This window comes from Rhinolophus ferrumequinum, chromosome 3 (assembly GCF_004115265.2).
Source record: "Rhinolophus ferrumequinum isolate MPI-CBG mRhiFer1 chromosome 3, mRhiFer1_v1.p, whole genome shotgun sequence".
Taxonomy (NCBI): domain Eukaryota; kingdom Metazoa; phylum Chordata; class Mammalia; order Chiroptera; family Rhinolophidae; genus Rhinolophus; species Rhinolophus ferrumequinum.
Window position 1 is genome coordinate 65,766,691 of NC_046286.1, and position 6,000 is coordinate 65,772,690.

General features: G+C 48.3%; 1 protein-coding gene across 4 annotated transcripts in view; it reads right to left on the reverse strand.

The window, feature by feature from the left end:
* HS3ST5 (heparan sulfate-glucosamine 3-sulfotransferase 5) overlaps positions 1-3,009 on the reverse strand; it is a 252,880-nt gene extending 249,871 nt beyond the window's left edge. For 3 of the 4 annotated variants that reach the window (XM_033094153.1, XM_033094146.1, XM_033094127.1), the window contains exon 1: positions 2,204-3,009. The gene's annotated coding sequence lies outside the window, so the exon portion shown is untranslated. Of the gene's footprint in view, positions 1-1,242; positions 1,387-2,203 lie in introns of all 4 variants that reach the window. The other variant, XM_033094137.1, reaches the window with a different exon arrangement.
* Positions 3,010-6,000: the final 2,991 nt, after the last annotated feature.

Genomic DNA, 6,000 nt, shown 5'->3' on the forward strand with positions numbered 1-6,000 from the left:
TTACTGAAAACCCTTTCTTGCTGAAAATAACACCCAGCTCAGTTTTGCATATTGTGTGTGCTCATGTGCTCAACAAATACTTTTTGAATGAGTGAAAATTCAGTGAGTAAGAAGGTTGGTTATTCATTGAAAAACATCTGTGTATGCTTGCAAAATGGTAAGGACAATGAAGCAAGCATAATCAACACACTGTGATCAGCACCTTCTCACAAAGAATTCAAAGGAAGCAACTTCCAATATTAAAATCTAAACATGAGGTCTGGCTTAACCTAGAAACAATGATCCTAGTACTCAGGTAAAACTCCATTGGATACTATGCTTGTAATTTCCCATATAATCTGCTTTAGGCATCTATTTGAAAATACTATTTTACATTATTGATGGTGTTTCTATATATTTTATTAATTAAGAAAAGAATATTTTAAAACAGCCCAGAGTAATTTGGAGGGGGCCAGAGCCATTTTCATTTCACTGTTGAAATTCCCTGCATTGGAGGCAGTTAAATTTAAGTAAGTTTCCTTCCTATCATTATGTTTTTTGTAGTATCTTCGTGGGTCTCCATGAATTTATTGGTGAGTGACTTCATATTCCTAAAGTAAAGAAGCCTACCCTGCTCGGCTCATTCAGTCACTTTAAGCAAGGACCATCTGTAGACCAATACAGGGAGGAAGGTAAGTAGTGCTGTTTTCATTTCTCCTTTTAAGAACTTCACTAGGAGAAACCACTAAGGTAACTTAAAAGAAATCTGCTCCATACACTATAATTGATAGCAATAAAAATATTTTTAAAAATATTTTTGATATCCAAATTTGTAAGCCCTTTAATTATCTTCTCTTCAATTTTTTCTTGGAACAGAAGTTGAATATATTTGAAATAAATTGTAATGTGGAAAAATTGTCTAAAGCCCTTAAATATGTCAGAACTACTGAGCAAAAGGTTTCAGAAGCACCAGCTTTATATCACTTCTAGCAAATCAGTTTAGACAGGAGCACCGTTATGGAAAGGACGCCCACCCACTCTTACTCCCGCCCCAACCCGACCCCGCATGCTATTTATCAGACTAAGTTTACATAAATCAGAGAAGAGTTACAGTGCAATTAAATGTATCCACGAAGTAATATGATATAAAGCACTTTGCAAATATTAAACCTAACCTTAAGGGATCAATGTTTTCCATGAATAACCTGGAACTGGGGAGAGGAAGGGAAGAAGGGGAGGCGGGAGAGAGGGAGACGGACCTACCGGGCAAGGGCCGGGAAGACCAGGGACCTGAGAAGCAGCTCCCTTGGGTGGGTGGCCTGAAGCACGCAAAGGAGGGAAGCCGGAGCGCGGAGCTCACATAGGTGAAGTGATTGCAGTTGTGCAGGAGGTTTGCTTGCCATGCACCTGGAACCACCAGGTAAAAGCATCCACATAAGGCTGGGCACTCTTTCCCGGCTTCCCTAACCCAAGTCCCAGAAGCTAGAGTCTCTCCACTCGAGTCAGAAGCCAGAACGACCTCGCACACCTCTTAGTAATAACAATATGACCACCCCCTCGGTGGCACCCATCTCCTGTGTGGTGTGTGCGTGTGTGCGCGCGCGCGCGTTGGAGGGGATGGGATGGGTTTCCTGAACTGGGGCTTCCAGGGGGCGGGGACTGGGGCTGCGAGGGGTGGATGCCGGTTGGGGAAGAGAAAGAACCCGATCAGCAAGTTCATTGAGCCTTTACCTGCCCTCTGCCTGCCCTCTGCTCCGGCCTCGCACTCTCCTACTTCCCCAAAGCCGTTTTGCGCTGCAAGCGACAGCCCCACAGCCCCCCGGGAAGTGGCCCAGTGCGAGCCCCAAACTCTGCCGAGCGCAGTTAAACGCGTGTTCCCTCTCTCCCTCAAAGAGAGCCCAGAGCTCTGATCCCAGCTCTGGGTGAGACAGAGTGACGGACTGATTGACTGACTGACTGACACCAATGACTCCAAATTTACCCCGGGAATCACCACTCCGTTTCCCATCTTGTACTACTTTAACCCCGAGCACCCGGCAAACGTTGGAAAAGTCTCCTACGCAGTGCCTGGGAGAACCGCGCCTCACAAAGTGCTCCGGCTGGCATCACAAGGGTGTTTCCCCTTGACGATTTCCCCTCTTATATTTCCCCCAAATCTACGAGGTTTCAGCCCGCTGTGCTGCAGCCCCTCCCCGGCGCGAAGCGGGCAGTGCGCCCTGCTCACCATCGTCCCTGGCGGCGGCGGTGCAGGCGGGAGCCCACGGCGCAGGGACCAGCAGCGGGTCGCGCCAGGCCACTGGGCAACTCCTGCAGTTCCGGCAGCAGTTTGTCCAGTAGTTTCGGATACCCGGGCTTCGGCTCGCGGAGAGCCAGTCGGCGTGAATGGGAGCGAGCGAACCGGACTGTGCGTGCGCGCGCGAGAGTAAGAGGCGGGCGGGCCCCACGCGCAGTTAGTGGCGGCCGCGGCGGCAGTGAGGTCCCGGGAGGGGGGCCAGGAGGAGAAGGAAGCGGGAGAGAAGTACGTAGTGGAGTTTAGGGCGCGTTTCCTTCACTTCCCCAGGAGACTCCAGCCAGGTGCGGCAAGGCGCGCTCCCGCGGCGCGAACACGACACGGGCGGCCGCCAGAGCCCGAGTTCGCGCAGCGCCCGGGCCCGCTACCGCTCTGCGGGAGGAGGGGCGCATCCTCCTCGCCCCGGGCGGGCACCAGCGCGACCCCTGACTCTGAGCGCTGGTGGCCAAGCCTCCCGGGTCCGCGGTGACAGCTCCTTGGGCAGCCTCCTCCCTCCCGATCCTCCCCAAAAAGCAACAGTCAATGTGGCTGGGTTCTTCCCTCCCTGGGTCTTGGAGCCGCCGGTGCCAAGCTGTGCGGGTTCTCAGCTCCCCGCGGCGAGTGCTGTCACGGCCGCCGCCCGGCCCCTGGAGCGCCCCAGCCGGCAGCTGCCTCCCGGAGACGTGCCCAGCTGTGTGCGCGTGTGTGTGTCTAAGCGAATCTCTTCCCCTCCATCACTCGGGCGCGCGGGAGGGACCGGGTCCCCGGCGACCAGCTGCAGAGTGGCTGCCAGTCCACACCCTCCCGGCTCTCTCCCCACCCACCCCGCCCCTACTCCTCCTCGCTCTCTCCCTCCTCTCCCTGCTCCTCCTCCAGCTGCCGCTCCCAGCTCCCAAAGGCAGTGGGAAAACCGCAGCTAAAAGGGCGGAGAAGGGTGGGGAAGGAAGCGCAGGTGTCTTCAGCTCAGAGATGAGCGCACACACAGGAGTGGCTTGCTGCAGGGGGAGGGCAAGGTCTTAGGCGGAGAAAAGGGTGGATGGGATTTATCCAGAGGCGGAGGTCCTGCAGCTGAGCATCGCGCGTCCTACCCTGGCCGGGGAACCGCGGGACAACTGCCGGGTAGGGAGGCGGGGTGGGCGTTCAGGGCTCTCAGGCCGATTTTGGTCCTTGCTTGGAGAACCGGTGGAAGTGACCAGAGTGGCAGGACCCAGGGACATACGGGTCGGAGGGACTCAATCTCTAGGGAGCTGAGATGGTCTCTGGTGTTTAGAGGGGCATAGACCTGGAGCCTGGGGCACACAGGTGTTCAGGAGCTCCTGTGTCTCCAGCATGCCTAGCGGGAGACTTTCGTCTGAAGGGTCGGGCGGTGGCGACGACTGCTGTCAGACTGCTGTGTGCTTGCGGAGTCACAGGGGGCGATCACTGCCTAGCGGAGATCAGGGTTCAGCATTTTTCCAGGTCCAAATCCCAAACTCACCTTCCCAATTCAGTATATGTCCCTCCTACCCTTTGCTCGCAGCAAAATCGGCGGGCCAGAGGTCTACAATGTACGATTCACTGTGCTCTTTGCCTGATGGAAAGGATCCCACCTGATCTGAGACTGATTGCCGGTGCTTCTCTTCCAACTCTAGGCCCCTCTTTTATGTCTTATCCCCACCCAACTAAAGATTCCTGGAAATTTACTCTTTTTCCTTGATAAAGTTTTTCCCTGGAGTTCATAAAAATTAAACCTTTTTTTGGGATGTTGGGAGGGAGTGTTGGGGAATTAGCTCTCTTGCTAATTTCACAGTACAAATGCCATACACAGAAAAGTCTTGTAGGCAGGGAATCACAGCGTTATTGCTTATGACTGCTTGCCTGTTTTCAAATAACAGTCATATAATGCAAACTTGAGTCAACCTGGGGTCAGTGGAGAGGATTGTTTCATTTAATTATAGGTCTGTTCTAATGATCCCTGGCAACAATACTAGAAAGAATTGTGGTGCTTTCTCCAGTATTCATTCCTTCTTTTTAATGGTAATTTTACTCCATTAATTTAGGCAATCTGAAAATGAAAGGTAGGATGCAATTGGCAAGGCACAATATTTCTATATTCTCATTCAACAGCTAGCCCGCCCCTTTCCCCAGGCCCACTCTCACCATCACATTGAAAGGTCATGACTCAGATTTCAAACTGCACTTTTAAAATTTCAGGATACAGCCTGAAGGACAAAGCTGTTGAGTTCTAGAAAGAGATAACTTAAATGTAAGTAAACTTATTTTTACGAGCTACTCAGACAAAATCATAAGCTCAGCAGCAACAAGAAAATGTATATTGTTTAATATATTGAGCAGGAGGAAAGATGGCTGTTTGCCAGATATGTGATCCATTAACCTCTTTAGCTCATTGTTGGCAACAATAGCATACAATCACATTCTTATGTTTGAAAGACATGGGATTGTTTTTTTTCCCATCTCAAAATTACAATGCCACATTCTAGTCTAAAAGAAACCTCAAACAATAAAAGTAATAAGAAAGGAAGAAACACAATTTGCTTTTTTTTTCTGAATACAAATGTTGCTGTTTTGTTTTTCTTGAAGGGAAAAATGCTGATAAGCAATAAAGTACACAAATATATGGCAATAGAATGTGAAGAATACATCTCTCTATTAATCCTTTTAATTAGTAAACTTTATTTAAAATGTTTATTTATATTATCTTTGTATTGGTGTTCATTCTTTCCTTTGTGCCAGGAAGATTACTGAGAAGGACCTGGGTTGAGATGAATCTGGTTTCTCATAATTCTGTCTTGCTTTAGGTTTATGTCTAGCAGGAGAGGAACATTCAGCAGCCTGTGCTTTCCCAGCAGTCCTCACTTCTCCTCAGAGGATCCTTAGCTCAGTAGCTGATGGACTGGGAGATTTTCCCCGTGATTTTGCCTACGTTGTGCACGATCACACCTGGGGCTGAGAGCAGCTACAGACCAAGAAACTGAAGCAAAGCTCTGGAAAAGGTTTATACTTTGCCTATGGATGGATGATTAGGTCAGCATATATGCACTTTTTTTGGGTGCTGCATTTCAGCTCCCACAAATGATCTGGCCTCCTGCTAGGTGAAGTGCAAAAGTGAGTGGATCATGTCTACCATCTTTAGTAGAAACATTTTAGTATTGTGCTAAATTAAACAAATAAAACTAAACACAGACAAAGTAGAACATCCAAAGAAATCTTTTTAAAATGCAATTTGGATAACAGTCACAGATTCATTGGTTTGGTTTCGTCACCAAAGCCAAATAAAGTGCACAGTAATGAAAATATTTGGTTAATTAGAGTGTTCATTTGGTAAAGAATTTTTGTTTTCTGAGCATCATTCGTTCTCTTGTCTCATAAAGATGTGTAAACGTTAAATATTGTTCAACTTATGGTTTCAAATGGAGGCTGTCCTCTCAGTTAAGTATGGAAGTGTTTGTCATTATTAGCATTTAATGGGGGTAGCTGACTTATTTTCGAAAATCTTTCTTTTAACTAGCCAATCACTGACATCTAGATTCAGTTGGGTTAGCAAATATTCATTGAAAAGACCCATGTATGTGCCAAATACTGAAAACCAAAAGATAAATAAAAGAAGCCTTCTGCCCTCAAGGGGCAAGCTCAGTAATCACTAAGGTTATCAGTTATAGATCTGGTTTCCTTCCCTTATAATGACATTGGGTCCTTCCCTTATAATGAAATGAGCCCCTGCACCCACATCACACTCCATTACTGTACTTGAG